Here is a 19,640-nt window from a genome sequence, read left to right on the forward strand (position 1 = left end):
GTTCGGCTATCTAGTGTTTTATTTAAAAACAACTAGTCTTTTGGAAATTTGTCAAATCTTATTTTGACCGAAAACGTCAATTTTTCAACCTGTTTCTACGTTGGTGGAATAAATGCAGCTAATACAAAAGCAAGGACTAAAGCAAAAAAAGTAAATAAATTTATGTCAGAGGTGAATTTGATTTTTGGTAAAAAAAATAATAATTAGTTAGAGTTTGGCATATTTATTTATTTATGAAAATTAAGTCGTAAGTTTAATTGAATATTACAATACAAAACAACACAATTTAACTTAATGTCCTAATTGATACTTTCTTCTAAAACGCAGACATAGTTAATGTTTCTAAATTCTTGCAAGTAAAGTAAATCGAGTAAAATAAATTGGAGTTGTGACAGATTTGAAAGATTATTTTTTTCTAAAATTGAACATTTCCAAAATAAAATTGGTATATAAATTTAAGAAATTTGAATAAAAAAAAATAAAATAAAAAAATTAAAAAAGTTAATAAATCGTTCGTACTACTACAATTATTGGGTTTTTGATTTTTTTACAAAAGAGTATGTTTAAAGTACATACTGCTTATTTACTTCCTGATAGAGAAACATAGAAACTCTTCTAACCTAAGAGTATCTTTTTTTTTCTATTTTATTTGCTATTAATTGCTTTATTTTGTACTGTATACATCAGAATTTGACTACACTACCTTATAATTAAAATGAATTAATGGAAATACTGTGATTTCTAGTGTTATTTTAGAACGATGTTTATTAAATAATGTTTTAAGCAAAAAAATCATAATAAAGTTGTTGCTCTAACACTACTTTATTACGTTTATGTATTTGTATATTTTTTTCTTAAATTCGTTATTTTTTGGGGCTTATGACATTTTTTATGAATTTTATTGGACACACCAACATTTAAGAATCGCTTATTCTAATCTGATATATCAGGTGTATCAAAAGTACCGAATATGCTCTTAAGAGTAGATACTAGTGGCATTATTGACCGCTAAAAAATGATTAAAAAAATCAAGCACCTGTTAACTTTGTTTTTAATGATTTATTTCATGTTTCCTTGATTTATTATCTAATTTTTCAAAAGGAATTGTAAGAAAACATTTCCTTTGGTTTTTAAATAAAGTTAAAACACCAGTTTAAAAGTGCAACATTTGGTAACATTTAGTTAAGTTACTATGGTAATACTTTTGGTTAATATTTTACTAAACGTATAAAAATTTGTATATTTGTACAGCGTTGCCATTTTTTGTTTTTGATTTTAGCCAAATGAAAGGTTTTGTGATTTTTTTGTTTTAATTTTTTGCAATACTTAATTATTTAATTTTCATTTGAAAAAAGTCTTAGGCATAGAGAAAAAATATTGAGCATTTAGGTGCAAACGCTAAGTTCTGTGTGATTAACTGATAATTAGTTTTTGAGATATAGTAAAAATATAATTTTTAACATTCGAGTAATTTTAGGTAATTTTTTTTACAATCTGTTCCTCCGATGATATTTTGACTGACTTCTTAGAAACTTTGTTTAACTACCTAACCGATTCATTATTAATTAAGTAGGTTTAATGACGTTTTTGAGAATCAAAGTTCAACGGAGAAACGGATTCGAATTTTTTGATTAAATTAATTTACAATTTTCAAAAAGAGCATTTTTTAAAAAGTAAATTACGTGCAGTTTGATTCAAATTTTTTGCTCTTTCTGACAATCAGAAATATGTTAAGGAAACGCTTACAAGCACACAAATGTATAATACAAGACATTTGGAGAATTTTTTTTTGTTTACAAACTATTCAACTGATTTATTATTGTCAAGAAGTGCGTTTTGAGTCTTTTTGATGGTAAAAAATGATAAATTTACAAATTAAATTTAATGGTACGTAAAATTTTCAAAAAAAAACGTAAACATCGCGATTTTGGACTTGTTTTATTTACAAATGTTTAGTTAAAACAAAAACAATAACTGATGTAATAAAAATCGGGATATCAGGCGAGCTTAGTTCAGTCTAATTTAATTTAGTTTTTATAAATAAGTTCTTTTTTCATTTTCTTTCTTGAAAACGAGATTTTAACTTTACAAAAGATATTCAAAATTTTCTGACAATGAGAAATGCGTTAAATAAACTGTCAGCAATCAAACAATCTGTTAAGAGAAAAATGGGTAATAATTTTTTTGTGTACAAATTGTTGTAATATTTTGATTGATCTTTGTTCAAATCATTCCTAATTGCTGAAAAAGATTTAAATACGTTTCAGCATCTTTTTGTAATAAAATGAAACAAATTTTGAGATTTTTTACATTTAAATTTAATTCATGTAACATTTTTTAAAAGATACTTTTTATAATGTGTTAATAGCTAAATTACTATTAGATTTTGTTTTAATTAAAGATGTTCAAAATACGCCTAATTTTATTCTGACAGGAATTACATTGTTGAAACTCTTGTGGGCAATCAGACAGTATATTAGGAGGATTTTGAGCAATTACGAATTTTTTGTTTACCTAGTTACTCACCTAATAATAATTATTGTTCAAATTTGACCTAATTATTTGACAAAATTTTGATGAGCTAAAGAGGCGTTTTAAACATATTTTTTAGAATAAAAATTCAAAGAAAAGGCAGTTTATTTTTTCTTTATTTCAGTTGAAATGGGTAAATATTTAAGAAAATAGATTAGGTAATGTTTTAAACATAATTATTATACAAAATTTCAATCCAATTCGATAAAGATACGTTTTTTAACTAACTTACTGTACACATAATATTATATATTATATTGCAATAATTCATCATAAAATACAGTCCACAATTATTCATAAACAAATTTTTTGGTCCTTCGAGCCGGATACTGGCCTGCAACCACTGCTGCACTCAAATTCACAAAAACAGTGTTACAATGTAGAATTTAGCATTTTTCTTTAATTTTAAATACTAATAAAAATGTCTTTGTTACCACTTCAATTGGTTTTCTACCACTTTGTCTAGTGGAAAACTGCAAACCTATATTCAGTGATGATCTTGAGTCATTTTACTAGTAATAATTTGTCACATTAGAATTAAAAAAGTGCAAATTTTACCTAATTTAATAACCTGAGTACATAAATGTAGAACTATTCTCCCATGTCTTTATAAAGACATTAATTTTTGTTCAAAGAAAAACATGGGTATTGTAGCCATGCAATGTGTCAATTGTCGTGGCCTTCACTAGGTTTTTTCTGTTTTTAACGAACAAAAAATCGGGAACACATGTGTACTATATTGTTGTAAACCGGGAAATAAAAATGACAATTTGCCATATGAGCTTGTGGAGTTACATACTTATTAATTTCCATACCTATTTATTTTCTTAAATGCTTAATTATTCAGGAAATGCAATCGAAATACACATTAATAAAACTACAAGATACAATATTTTAGATAGTTAAGTGTTCAGTCCAGAGGGACGTATTGGACAAGTTTTTATTAATGAAGTTTTACTTATTCACGCTTTTAATTGGATAAATAAATTATAAGTTGATGTTAAACTGTTGATTTATAACGATTTATTTGCATTTTCTTGATTTGTGTACACAAGACGTGCCAAATTTTAATTTAGCGATCCATTAATTCGAAATTAAGTTTCACACCACTCTTCAAACGAGTCTTATTTATTTCACATTTTTACAGTAAAAAAGATAAACAAGTGTATCTACAATGCGAATGTCATGCAACAGTTAGCACAGTTTTTCAAACCTTGGAAATTTTTCTGATTGAAATTCGGTGGTTTTTCCTAACGAGAGCTAATTTGAAAAATTGTTCAGATGTGTTGTTGGTTTTTGCAAAGTATTCAATTGATCGTAATCAATCGTCCTTCTCTGTTCTCTTCCAAATGACAATACGAGGTGTGTTTGATTAGGTACAAGCATTAGACTATTCCGTTTTCAATGTCAAAATCTACCATGGCAAAACGTTCAATGCTATTTTCAACAAAAGCACAATCGCCTCAACCCATGCCATCACATGGTTACAATAACACTAGTTTACAAATTAATATTAACGTTTTTTTTTATATATTTTTAAACATATTAGTATTATTTTTGTTTACTTACCCTCTAGGAACCCCAAAAAGGGCCTATTTTTTAATCATGTTTCATTTTTTTACCACGAAAGATTATTTTCTCTCTTACATTGTGCTACATGGTATAAATTAGCTTCTGATTGCTATATTTTATTTCTTTCGTAACTAATCAAACTGAGTTATTACATAATTTATTATCACCAGATGGGTGTAAATATGTCTTTTAAAATTAATACATTTTCTTGTTTCACATTTTGATTTCTTTCCGAAAAACCTAGGCAGCATAAGTGATAAATAAGGCGTGTGTTCGTGATGAAAAAATATGATAGGAAGTTATTGTTGGACTATTATAAGGGAAATTGACTCAAAAAATTACAAAAAACAAAGTAAAAGTATTAATTTTTAATTTTTATTTTGGCTGTTAAAAATACTCTTGCTTTATAATTAATTATACAGAGTGAGTTTAAAGTACCGCATAAAATTAAAATTTTTATTATCATTTTTTTTTTCAAAAAAGCTAAAAAAAGACAAACAACCTATATAAAAAGATAAAGCTTGTTATGTTTAATTATTTTTTTTAACTTTCTTACTTTATATTTTTATTATTTGAATTTTTTTTATCGTTTTTTTTATTTTTTTTGTACATGCTAGAAAGATAGAAAAGTAAACAAAAATGTTGGTTTCAATTTCAAATAATAAAAATGTCGTCATTACTCAAAAACCATTTACGTCACAAATGTTACAATTGTGTCAAAATGTAGCATAATTTACAAAAATAAAATCGACCTGACCGAGGATTTTTTGGAATCTGATCGCTTAGAGAAATATGAATTACTTTAAACTAAGGCTGTATAGTATTTCTTAAATTTGCCAAGATGGACTTTTTTATACATTTTTTTTACCTATAAACTATAAAAAAAATAATGACTTACAGTTAAGGTATACAGGGTGTAACGAAAAACTGGGGACAAATGGAAACCACAGATTTTCCAAGTCAAAATAAAACGATTTTACCCAACTTACCAAGTAGTATTGTTTAAAAGTTAGAGGGCGCCAAAGTTCAAAAATTATTTTTTTTATTAGTAACTTCTAAATGGAATAATCGATTTTGATAACAAGTAATTTGTTATTAAAACCACATATTTTGGTGCTATTTTTGTTGTTTTTCTGTTATTGTTAAGTACTAACCTATCAATTCAGCACATTTTAGGACATATTTTTGTTAAGCGTTATTTGAATGGAGTATTTTTTTTATTGGAAAGACCACAATTTTTGTATTTTATGAAGTTTTCGTCTGTTTTTAATTATTAAAATAATTGTAATTAATACTTTTTCCATTACGACAGTGTAGATTTTAATTTTACTTAGTTGTGTAGGGTAAAAATTTAGCGATTTTTGTAAATTCACAATTTTGTGAAAAAAATTCTTTCTTGGTTTAAATTCATAACTGATTACCTAACTAATATACACGTACATAAAGGAACTAAACCCAAAATAAAAAATAATAATTTAAAAACTAATGATAATAAATTGGTGAACGTCTGAAATTATGACATAATTGACTTAATTTTTTTTTCCTTCAAAACTTACGCCGATATAAACATTTTATAAGTTACGAAAATTGTTCAAAAAATGGGTTTTTTGAATAAAAAAATCACACCACTCGGATAACGTATAACAGAAATATGCCTTAAAATTCGTAAAAAATTGTTGATTGCTACTTTCATTCCATATCGTTAAAATCGATTATTCTATTAAAATGTTATCATAGCAAAGTAAAAACAATTTTTGATTTTTAAAACGGTACAACTTGGTCTGGAGCTAATTTTCTTATTTTAAAGAAGTTTTTTAGTGCATTTTTTGATTCCTCGAGTTGTTTTAAAGAAGTTTTTATCAGCTTTATTATATCTATTAGCTGTTTCAAAACCATAAAAACGCCAACTTCGCATTTTACCAAATTATTTTCTTAAATCAGATTGATAAAGTTGAAAAGTAGTTTAGATTAGATCTCTCATTGAAACTATGAATTACGTTGGCTATTATTTCTCTGAAGTGCCTGAATAATTTATAAAAGCTAACTTTGAGAGAAATTGCGATGTTGGCATTTTTATAGTTTTGAAACAGCTAATACATTTTGTCGTTTTCCAAATATGTAAGGGTTTTTGAAAATTTTTGGTTTTGCATCTTTGACTTCAAAAATCGATAACTACTTCGTTTTTTAAGATTTTGAATTTTGTTTTGGATATTTGAAAGAGAAATATTTAGATATTTTCTTTGGTATTTTTAGAGTTCTAAGAAAGTTAGCACATTCTAAATTTTTAAGATTAAATTTGCAGAACTTTAAACACCCATAACTCAATTTTTTTAATGAAATGCCAGAATTTTTTTTCACTAATTGATAGAGAATTGAATTCTGCATCAATCTGTTTAACATTCCCTGTACTTATGTTTTAACAGTTTTCAAGTAATACGAACTTTTTATTGTCATGAAGAAATTTATTAGTCATATCTCTTTTCACATAGGTTACGATGCAAACGTCAGTAAAATACAAGAAATCAATGTTTTCAAAACTAAATGCAATTGAATTTATTTTGTTTTAACGGAAAGGAAAGCAAAATTTTGAATAGAGCTTATCGTTTACTCAATGATAAATGTTTTTTTTTGTCAATCTGTGCAAAAATATTTGTGGCTAGTAAAACAATAATGTCAAATAAATACATAACTTGAAAATTATCACAGATAAGTATAGGGAATGCTAATACAGATCGTTGCAGACTTCAATTTTCTTTTACCTATTGAAATAAAAATTGGAGCATTCCATGTAAAAAAATTGACTAATAGCTTGTAGAAGTTGCCCAAAAACAACGGTAAGTCTTTGGAGTTTGTAATTTTTTTTTTTAATTTTGAACACACTAAAGGAGATAAATGTTTATATTTTCATTGTCTAAATACTATTTCTAAAATTGTAAAAATGGCAGAATTACTGATTTTTGAAGTGAAAAGCGCAAATCCAAAATTTTCAAAAAACAATTTCGAAAACGGTAAAATTTGAATATCCTTTTAAAATAACTCGTGTTATCTAAAAAGGCAAAAAAACTTATTTTTTTAATTAAAATAAGAAATAACGGGTTATAGGTTTACACCAATTTTCGGACAAATAGTTATTATTTTATTACCAGAACTTTCAGTACTTGTAATATGCGGTTTAGACGCAACAGCTTGTCGAAAAGTTTGCTTGTGTGAAATAAATTTGATTAACTTTCGAATTTTCGTTATTTTTTGCAAATATTTGAATGCCTTATCGTAGGTGTTTGTTTCACAAGTTGGAATATCGGTACGGTTGAAAGCGTTCTGCCCCCAGAGACCGGTTCCAGTTTGCCAGACTGAACGCTAAACTTTCTCCAAACTGCGAGTTCTTCCGGGATTGGGACATAGTGTATTGTATCTCGTTTCGATTCTTCGCTACGTCAAACTTTCAAATACTGCTGCGTAAATAATTAAAGATCAGTCGATCGAGCTTCTTCTAAACACTTAAAAATCGCGCTCTGGTAGTAACTGCGGAGGCTAGAGCCGGATTAAACAACTTATTGTAAAGTATGACTTTCCCATAAGATACATATCTCGGCTTTTTTACGACAATAACAATAATCACATCGATCACAGCAAATTATATACGATACTAAGAAAATACTGTACAACAGGAAATAACATATTATGGACATCCTCGACTTGTGAATGCGTAATTTTTCGTTTTTCAACTCAAACACCGTGTTTGCCGTTGAAATAAAACGTGGCCCGGAAGAAAAACTAAACTGGAAGCGAAAGTTCCAAATTTTACGACGTCGAACCAGTTCGGTTCGTGTTCACCAAAACAAATATTAACTGCTGCTTAAACAGAACTTTTACTTTTTATGATAAATTGCTCGTAGATTCGCTTTCGGCAGCTAATTACCATCAGTGCTACGATTTTTGTTTAACGCAAAAATCGCCCAACGAATTTGGAAAGGAAAGTTGGAAGCTTTCCTCTAGGATAGTTGGTCCACTCAAATTACATGAAAAAACGATACCAGTTTACACAACTTCCTATACTAATAGTAGCGGTTGGGTGTAAGCCACTTTTCAAGAAACTAGGTAAAATTGTATAATGCGGAAAGAGTTCACAAAAATGGCTCATTAGGAGGTAATTAAAAATTGGATTTTTGTTAACAGTTTTCTGAAAAACGTGCCTAGTGAGAAAATCGTTTATTATCTAATAACGTTATGTATATGTATATGAAATCGGCTTGTGCATAATTTACACATTCACACCATTTCCACTAACTCTGTAAGAATTTCCGTCTACATTTTTTCAAAATATGCCATTTCACATAGGAAGTAAGTTGTTATAGAATAAAACAAAAGTTACACAAACAAAACAAATGCATTATCCAGTCGCTTATTCTTTAATTAATCAAATCCAATTAATTCCTCGTATTCATTTTTAGCTTTTTAACTAAAAATGTTACGTTTGTGGAAGTCATAACTTCGTAATTTTTATAAATTTTTGTTGTTAAAGTGTGGGTCACTATCAGAGCTTCATTGACGCTCGTTTTTATTATATTAAAATTATATAGATAAATAATTAATTAAAAACGTAAATTTTTAATACATTTTCGTTTAGGGTAATTTGTAATTTTGCAAAAAATCACCAGCTTTTGAGTTTGCTATATTTTTGAAGAAAGTATGTTGAGAGATGTTTTCATAATTATCAAAAACTTATCTCTAACATTTTAACACCTTTTTTATGAATTTAATCCAGCAATGGTTGCAGGCCTGTATCCGTCTCGAAGGACCAAAAATATGTTTATGAATAATTGTGGACTGTATTCTATGATGAATTATTGCAATATTAAAACAAACTATGTTTTTTTATTGCAACATTATTTTTCTGTTAGAAGATAAATTAAAATATAAATCGAGTACGCAAGAAGCATAAAATATTGACAATAAAAAATTCTAAATAGTAACCTTATTTTTTTTACATAAACTTTTTATAATTATTTGTGTTTCCATAATTAGAGTGGTATTATACAAAAATAAATCATTATAGACACAGTCGTTCATAGAGGAGTTCTTAATTACAATAGTAAATACAAATAAAATAATAAAAGTATATATAGATTACAAACTGTAAAAAGAACATTTCTAGTTTCAAAATTTCTGTTTATATTTTTAATACGTTTTCGTTTAGGATTACTATTTGTAATTTTGTAAAAGCAATTACCACTTTTGAACAACAATTTTTATTTTTAAAGAAACTATGTTGAGAGATGTGTTTATAATTATATCTAATCATTTTTTATGAATTTAAGCGCAGCAGTGGTTGCAGGCCTGTATCCGGCTCGAAGGACCAAAAAATATATTTACGAAATCTATATTTTATGATGAATTATTGCATTATTAAAACAAACTGTGTTTTTTAATTGATAGATAATGTTATTATTTTTTTATTACAAAATGAAAGGATAAATCGGGTACACAACAAGCATAAACTATTAAGAATAAGAAACTCTACATATGTACGTTTATTCTCTTCTACATAAAAGTTTTGAAAGTATTTGTATTACAATACTTGGCATGGTATTATAAAAAATAAAGGGATCATCATTATAGAGACTGTCGTTCATAGAATGGTTGTTAATTACAGTAGTAAAAATAAGTTACTGTTTATGTACGAGTAGATATTATGAATGTTAATCATACATGAATAATTAACAGACAAATGAATGAGCTTTGAGATTTTTATCAAAGAAAGATGTTTCAAATACAGATTTATTATATTCTTTCTATTTTATTTATCTTTTATCTTTAATTTTGCGTATTCTAAAATATAGAGGGTGTAATGAGAAATAAGGACAAAAAGGAACCAAAGATTACGCGAACAAAAATTTAGAGCCAGTTTCTGGTACGATTCAATTAAATTTTATCTTTTAATTGTTAGTTCCTAACGTAGTGTTTATCTTTTTAATGTTTTTATGTTTTAACTGCGGTTTCTAGAGACTGGTGCATTGCTGTCTAAAAGGCAGAGATGTTAAAGTCCAAAAATTTTTTTGTTTTTTTTTACAAAATTTTTATTATATAGAATAATCGATTTTTATTGAATTTCTTATCAAAACCATATGTTTTGGTGCATTTTTTTTATTCGAAAGGAACATGATTTTTTAACAATTTGTTTATCTTATAAAAAATTATAGGTCTTTGATGAGAAAAAATATTTAAGTAGCGTGAAATTTTTTGAGTCACTAATTAATTATTGTATTATTGGTTTTAAAAATTGCCTTTTTGTTTAAACAATAACCATGTATTACACTGTTAGTAACTAATATAAACGTACATAAATAAAATTAAACTAAAATTAAAAAACAAGAATAATAATAACAATAATGACGAACCACCGAGACGTTGACACTTTTACTTAATAATTTTTTTACTCCAAACCAAGGCCGAGGAAGATTTTTGTAGGATGCCAAAATTGTTTAAATTATAAATTTATATGAAACGTTAATAAAAATATGTCTTAGAATGTGTTGAATAGGTTGGTGGTGCTAGGACCTGCTAAAGTTACTTCTTCACAGTTGACAAAATTTCTAGTTAAATGATGGCTTATTGCCCATTAAATAAATTAATCGAAAAGATGACTGGCAAAATCATTTGATTTTTCATTCATAATGAGCGGTTTAAAAATCATCATCGATTTAGCACTGTTAGTTTTCTAAAGTTTGAACAATTAAAACTCAATTAGTTGAAACCTTACTTAGAAGAGAGAAACCACTTAAATTGACTTGAGAAAAGTGTTCGATACCTTTTGGTTTCTTTCTATCACCAACAACGCTTTTGCTTATTTTTGAGTGTGGCTTGTGGGTCCAATATCTTCTACTTATGGTCACCAAACTGGTTGTAGAAAAATATTAGCATCTCTTCTTTTCATGGCTAACAACTTTTTATAGATCGAACGAACGAAACAATCCGGGCGATTGTTTGATTCCTGTATGCAAATTAATAATAGGTGGGATTCACTCATTTCAAGTTTAAACAATTTCTGGCAACAACAATTCAGCGAGCACATTCATTGTGGAGAAAGTAAAATTAATAATTTTCTACACACGCTGAAAGTGTTACAGTCGACGCATCGCAGGACACAAATGAAGTAACTCTTGCACAATTCACTTTCTGTCTCACCTTTTTTCTAATATTCACACCGAGACTCATTGTTTGGTAATAATTAGGCGTTCGACTGTGAAAAATGCATGAATTAGCTTTACTTATCTTCCTTAAGCGAAATTTGGTGGTTTTATTCGATCGACTGGTGAACAACCACAGTCTGCCTTCATGAAGAAATCGCTAAAATCTTGCTTTCGAAAGGAAATTAATTAATGATCTTGGGGGATACCATTATTTAAATTAAACAACTTTGTTTAAGATATTATCTCCTACTTGTCTTTAAAATGATGAATGACAGGATTTTTACACTTTTTCTTTCTCTACCGTTGTTTGATGAGTTGTTAACTCATTGTATTACCCTTATGTTTTGATACCTTATCACTTTTATTTGCATAATACCCACATCTCGGTCTCTGAATAATATTTTCTACTGATTTTATAAAATTGAAATCCTTTTCTGGATTTCTTCAAAAGTTAAGTACAAATAAATTGTTAATTTTCGTATTCATTGGGCTGAAAGTAATTGCAGCTATTTTATTTTTTCAACATTGAAGTGTATTTACCTTCATATCTTTAATTAATGTAATGGTTTTCCTTTTTTGGAATTTTTAATTATAAATATTAATTACTGTACGTGTCAACAAAAAATAAGCGAAATTTTAACGCCTACAAATTTGAAGATTTTTTGTCTCCTAAATAGTTCATATTTTTTTTCTAGAATTCTACATAGTATTTTGTACTTAAAACAAGTCAAAAAATTGATCGATTTTGAAATTAAGATAATTGAGCAAGTTTTGATGAATCTATTGAGATAAAAAAACTACGAACAATTTTGTTAAGTAATAAATCGTTTAAGGTATACATATTTTGCATATTTTTACAAATATTTTTATTACTGGTTTTCTTATTAAACAAGTGTTTCTCGTACTCGTATATTTTATTGTGGCATTTTGAAAACATGGTGCTTTTAATTTAGAAGTTGTAACATTTGCTGAACATTATTTCTAACTAGTTTCTCCATAGAATTTGGTATAAAATTTTATTGAATACATTAAAATCGTAGTAGAAACTAGTTTCGAACAATTTTTTGTCTTTACTTTTATTTCTACGGTTGCTCTCTATCAATAATTATGCCAAATAAATTCGGTGAAAGTTAACTATTAATAATTACAACACAAAAAATTAACAAATTGCCATGAAAAATTTTATTGCCATGTATCAAGTTTTTACAAAACGATTTCCGTTAAATAAATTTTATTTTGTGAAAAAATCTACATTAATCAATTTTATTGGATCGACCGGTCAAAAAAAAACTGCTTCTGTTCTAGTTTTGCAGTTTTGGGGTTATTTCGTATACGACCGTATATTTTTCGTTTTGTGGGTTTTACTCGATTCATTATTATTTATTCGTAACTTTCAAGATATTCTCGACTTGGAGACGTTTATTTTGTCAAATAATTGTTTTTTTTTTTTGAAAAAAATTGTCATATGAGTGGCCTAGTTTGTAGTTACAGTCTCAATTTTTCAAGAAAAATAAAAGAATTGGCACTTCTGCCAAAATTGTTTGTGCAAAATTTAAGTATGAGATTTTTTTCTAAAAAACGTTCATATACAGTTTTATGTAGAAAAACGCATTTAGGTACAAAATTCTAAATTACTAATTAAAACAAAGTTAATTTCCAAAGCACATAAAAAATTCAGAGTAAAACTAAATTTGTTTGACCTGACATGTTTTTTGTGGTTTTTGATTCTTTCTTATACTTTTGGTAATTTTTTTTTAAACATTTGTTTTCCTTAGGTAATAAGTATGAGTACAATTGCTTATTTGACTTTGTTTTTCTCATATTCTACAAGAACTGTACAATCTAAACAAAATTTTGCTAATAGTAATTGACAACGGAAGTAGTATTAGTCGTAGGTAATACAAATAAAAAATAAAAAAAAGAAGAACAAACTTATCTGAATCAATAAGCGATTGCGTTTTATGGCCTTATGAAAAAATTAACCTCACTCTGAATTTTTGGAATTATTTCAAATACTCATACATTCATAATATGTATGAGTCTTTTTCGCTGTCAAAATATTTGTTGGAGTTGGAATTTTTGTATTTTCTTAGTCGCTGTTGTATTTTTCGTACATCGAAGATTTTCTTCGGTTTTTCCTTCTTTAACATTGGTAAACCTGTTTTAGAGGTTTGTTTTCTTTGGGTTTTATATAAAAATGCTTGGTATTTAATTTCGTTCTTCTTAAGTTTTAAATAATTCTGTTTCTTTTTTCTTATACTTATGGTAAAGCTGTGTTAGAGATCTGAACTAATTGGCTTATAAGTAAAAATGCTTATTTCATTTAGTTTTCTTTATTAAATTGTAAACAAATTGCAATCTTTAAAAATCTTTTATTGTATTTATTATCTTTTATTCTAATTATCAAACAATGTTAAAAATTGGTTTTCTGAAGAGGACACAGAACCTACAAGTTAAAAAAGTGGGGGAGTCACATTTTTGTGAATAGCAAATGTAACGTATTTTTTGTTACCCATAACTCTTTATTTCAAAGTAACAAATTGTAAAAAACATTAGTTGGTAAAATAAAAATCTCATACAAAGGCTTGTCCAAATGTAACTACAGTAAAGAAGTTTTTTTTTCAACAATGTTTTTTTTATTAGACAACAAATAATCATAAAACTCTTGACAACTTAAATTTTTGAAATTAAAATTAAAACATAAGTGTCTTAACTGTTTCTGTTTTAAATCTATTCTGTTCGCCTGTCCACTGAGTTTATAAACGAAAATACTCGTTCTATGTTGGTATTGTGGCTTGGAATTGAAAAAAAGCAATTTTATATTAATTCAGAATCTTCGTTTTCCAACGACTGCAAATAATCCTGCCATTTTCTATGAGATTCATTTTGCATTATTTGCAATAATGATAAAATAACGTAGCTTCATAAAAAATAAAAAATGTCCCAAACGGTCATAGACCTTTAGAAAAAGGACATGTCCGGAAAAAATAGGACGTTTTGTCACCCTACTAAAGACGACAGGTTTTATCGTTTCCTAAAAAGTTAATAAAGAATGTGCATCAAGACTTGCCTGAGTACAGAGTACATTTTTTTGTTATAAGATTAAAAATTTTCTTGGAGTTCCCTGTCTGTTCTCTAAATTCTTGGCATATTAAATGTGTTGTGTCTTTACTGTAAAGTGTTAAACATTGAGTAGACAGACAACAGTCATTCAGTCGTTCGTAGAACTGTTCAGGTTCCAATTAATGGTAGCAATAATAATGATTTCCTTTTCAAGCTGCACTGGTGAAAGTTTCGCATAGGCTGCCGAAAATTATTGTCGCATGTGTTATGTGTGAATGTTGCTGAATAATGTTTTAAGCCGTTATCTCGATGGCGATTGTATCAGGAAATTTGAAAAAATGACTTGCTTTAGATACTTTCCCTCAATATGACTTGTGCAAACAGTTCTAGCAAATTTTTCTGAGCTCTTGGAACATTTAAATTACGTCACCCTTTAAAGATGGAATTACCTGCTGTTTGCTGTGTTAAGCAGCAGCAGGAAGACCTCTCGTAAAGTCAAATTATTGTAATTATGTTGGGCACGTCAGTACTTTCGTTTTCACTCGATGACTGGTTCAGTGGGACAACATTTGCGTTTTCTGTGCCACGATGTTCAATGAAAGTGAGATCGCACGCTATAGCACGAAGAATGCAGATTTAAACTTTCATATAACAGATTCCACATTCGATTCATCTTGCATGAGATGTTCTCGTCTATGTATAGTTACGCAGGCATCACGTAATCGCCTCATTAGGATTCACATTTTGGTTCAATAATATTATGGGAGTTTTTTTTTTTGTTACAGGTACGTTGTTGGTTGTGAGTGAGTGAGTATGGTCCTTAAATTTTTCAACCTTGGTTCCTGGTTGTAAAATTACATTACCCGCAGCGAAACCGCACTGATGTACACTTGAACATGACTTCGTGATTATTTTCCAGGTAAAACCACAAGTTGGTATTACGAGCAATTATAACCAATGGATTTTTTTAAGTACAATGCGGATATTTTAATCCAATGGAATCGTAAAGCAAATTAATTTACGCCTGCCGGATTGGCTAACAATACACTAACTCCCACGTTCGTTCATTTTTTATGTTTATTGTGGAAATTACTGAATACACACATAATAGAAAACTCTTTTCATTTTGTGTCATGTGGATGCAAACGTGCCTGCTTGCGGTTTTTTAAAAGGACTCAGACCACCTGACTGCTTTTCTAATAAACTGTCAATCTGCATATTGCGACCGTTTTTATAGAATCGCTTTATAATTGCTGCATTTTATTAAAACTAGTAATAAATTGTTTAGTGTCTGGTTTTACGTATATTGTAGAGGTGAGTTTATATCGACTAAAGCTGAACTTTCAGATCACAATTTTATGATTAAAAAAATGTTCACTTGCAAATGTAAAATAGGGATAATAAACAAATCATTGCCACTGCGATTAAGTTTTCGTTGATTCCACGTTAAAATTTCAAAACCTGACCACAAAAATTACAGTTATTTACAGGCTTGCACTTTTGTTTTTTAGGATAAATACGTAACTTTTATAGTTACAGAACTACATAGTTTAAAAATCAAGAAATTTCTGTGTTTTTTTTTAGTTGGACAAACTGGACAATAATATTTCTTCATTTATATTTTTTATAATCAAATAATTTGTGAACGGATCTAAATTTTAAGAAAATTTTCTTGGGTGCTTCAGCACATGTTTGAGCTAAAAATTCAGTTTTTGCAAGGTTTTGGAAACAGTTTATTTTCGAAAATTATAATTTTTTTATTATATTCAAAAAGCTTAACTTAGTAAATACCTAACATTGGAATTACGTTTGTTTTTTTTTGAATATGAAAGTAAATTTTTTGGTAGTGTTTCACAAAACGACAACCACATTTTTTGTGCAGTTTGCAGCAAAAAAATACCGGGTGTTCAAAAACAGGCGCACCAACTCAATGGTGTGTGGTAGAGAATTGCTTACATATAAAGGTATAAATAGTAAAAAAAATCTTTGTATTAAAGTTATTGATAAATAACGAATTTCAAATAAATGATATGTGGCAACGTTGTCGTGATCGCAATAGAATTTGAGCAACAATAAAAATAAATTATTTTTGAAACCGTTTCTTAGGAAATAATATGCAGTGTTGGCACATTTACAAACTGTAATTTTTTTGGAAATTTTAATTTTTTTAAATTAAAAAATCTGCTAAAGTCTGGTAGGAAATTTAAAAATGATTATTCATCGTTGTATTCGGAAACGATTACTTAGTGTGAAACATAAAAACATTAAAGAATAGTAAAAACTGAAGAAGTTAACAAAATAAGTTTGTCGCTCCAGATTTTTTTAATTATGGCTTTAGGAATTTTTTCAAGATTTTTCCCGTGATCTACACATGCTTCTCAACAACGTACCACTGAGTTGGTGCGCCAGTTTTTGAGCACCCTGTAGAATATATCCAATTTTTTTCTACTTTTGGAGAATGTACAATTCTTAGTTACAATTTGCATTAATTTCTAACCCAGATTAACGAAGTTCTGCGACAAAAATAATAAATCCTATTTTGTAAATAAATTTCAATTTGCTTCAATGAATTTTTTTCTACAAACAAATTTTAACACATAGGAGAGAAAATTGTATTTTAGAAAATTTAGAAAAATATGTTACAATAAATAGTATTGGAATTTTGTAATTAAAAATTATGTATAACGTAAGAAAGACTTACTGTTTTGTTATTTTATAACAGCATGTATGCATATTAAAAAACATAATAGCATGTTTTAGGTGCATATTTTAGGGTTTTTTAATGCATATTTTCCGAGTCCTTGTATTTAGCGACCACTGTGTATGTTATGCCAAAGCAAATCGGTATTCTTGAGAGAAGTTAGGGATATTGGTATTTTAATAAAGGTATTATCTGCGTTTTTAAGATTATTCGTTTCTAAAGGTAATAATTTTTGAAATAAATATTAACATCTATGTTAAATTGGGATTGAAACAGATTTATTAAACCATTATCAGCAAAGAAACGAGTGGGAAAGTGGTAAAAAGGGGGGGATTTGGAACTACATTTTAAATTGAAAAGTTTAAATTAAAATTGAATAGATCAAAGGCAGCATAGTGAAGATACCTTGTGATAATTTTTGTTGGAAAGTAAACTCATATACACAATAAAATAAAAAAAACTTCATAGAAAGCACATAAATTTTCATTCTCTTGCGGATTTAAAAAATTTTGCAATATCTCTAACTTTTATCGATCAGTTTATCTTCAATAATTTCAATAGTGTATCCAGAATTTTACCACTGACTGCAGTACGCATTCGTATGAACCTGTACATGAAAAAAGAGCTAAAAAGCCCACATTGCAATTTGCAAGTTAATTATTTTGACGAATTTTGCCAAAAATAAGCAAAAAAATCACAAATTTCTTAATAATTCTCTTTGAAATTGACAAGCTACGTCTACCTTAATCTGTTTTTTTTTTCTAGATTTTTGCACACACGAAAGCAATTTTAGCACACAAAATTGTTGTTATGTTATAAACTTTTTTCAGGAAAAAATATTCGATAGTTTTTGTTTTCTCAGTTTTTTCTGTATTCTCAGATGAAGTGTGAAAAGTGGATTTTGATAGATGAGAAATTAAGAAATCCAAATACAGTATGGCATGATCTACATCCTCGTACTTGTATTGTGAAATATGAAACTATTTAAGTTATTACTGCTCTTTGTTGAGAATCTTCTCTATCTCTAATTATTTCTCTTAAGTACAAAAGCTTAATAAAAAAATATTCTTCTGTGTATCTCTAAATATTGGTGATGCTTTGAGCTTTGCACGATCGCATGTTTCAGAAATTCTCAGTTATTCTGGGCTTGATTTAGCGCCTCCATCAGCTTTATAAATTTTTTCATTGACATTCGATTATTTATGACATTGTGTTGTACAAAAAGCAATTTTTAAATACAAGAAAATGCCTTTACTGTGATTAACATTTGTTTTTGTTTATATTGCATAATTTAAAAAAGAAAATTCCTTCAAGTAAATCACATGCAAGTAAATGTGTCTGGTTGCTGACACACGACTTAATGGTTCTTTCTCAAGAAAGTAGGAGAGTCGGCCTCGCCACTGGGTCAACAAGATACCACAGGCTATATATACCTACAATTGCAGCGTTACTATAAAGAAAGTGAAACTTCATACTTCCTAGTAGAGTTTACAGCAATCACGTCCTATTCAAATCTCACTAATAGCTACATGTCATAAAATATCACAGACTCATCGATCCTGTTTCTTAATACTCATCACCAGGCTTATATCATCACAGAAATTCAGCAATTATCTTCACATTATTATTACACAGACGATCGTCCTTTTGCGTGACACGGTGATGTCACTTTCTGATCTGTACCGAAACGTAAAATAGTTTTCGCTTTGCTGCTTTATGAGCTTACAAAGATTAATCTCATAGCGTAAATAGAAACTTGACAAGTATACGTTCCAATAGTAACGATAACATGTGAACTGGAGATTTCCTCTCACAATCGACGATTGAAATCACCGAGAACGTGCACTTTAAACTCATAATTAGTTTCAGGAAGACTAGATTAAGCCAAGAATTTATTGCGTTAACAAGACGATTGTTCACTCTTTATCTGGAATTGCGTTCGGTTGTTTATGTCACTTTCTTTTACAACTAATTACGAGCGACTGGATTTTTAGGAAGTTAAAAAACTTGTCAAAAAAGTTGCAAAAAACATTAAAACAATTTTATTCCAATAAATTTTATTACAAAAAAAAACAAATAAAACTATTACACAAATAAGCTATAAAGAAGTTAATTAATCGTTGAACCTAAATATTGTTTTTTCGTTTTTTTTGTAAAAATGCATCTCAACCTAAAAAATGAACTCATTACATTACCAATATTTGTTCATTCAATTAACATTTTTATTTTTAGTAGATTTTTATAACTATTTTTTCTATAACTTCCGGAGTATTTTTACAAAAATTCACACTTTATTTACGAGTTCAATAGCTAGTGATAGGCTAACTTTGTTACGCTATATTTACTGAAATTTCAGAGTGAAATGCTAAGTCGTGAATTTTCTGAATTAAGACAGTGCAATGTTAAAAAATAATTGAGTGTATTTTAAACTGAAAAGTAGAAAATTGAATATTGAATATATCAAAATTGACAACATGAAAAAAATTCGTAACTTTTAAGTTACGAATTGGGAATTTGGCGATTTTCTCGACGCCAATCGATTCCCCAGATCATTTTACGTAGGCTTATATAAAAATAATTCC

General features: G+C 28.0%; 1 protein-coding gene across 4 annotated transcripts in view; it reads left to right on the plus strand.

Annotated features, from left to right (window-relative positions):
• Positions 1–19,640, plus strand: part of Pdp1 (PAR-domain protein 1) — a 93,001-nt gene that overhangs the window by 31,443 nt on the left and 41,918 nt on the right. The gene's annotated exons all lie outside the window — the stretch shown is intronic.

Source organism: Tribolium castaneum, chromosome 1 (genome assembly GCF_031307605.1).
Source record: "Tribolium castaneum strain GA2 chromosome 1, icTriCast1.1, whole genome shotgun sequence".
In the NCBI taxonomy this organism is placed as follows: domain Eukaryota; kingdom Metazoa; phylum Arthropoda; class Insecta; order Coleoptera; family Tenebrionidae; genus Tribolium; species Tribolium castaneum.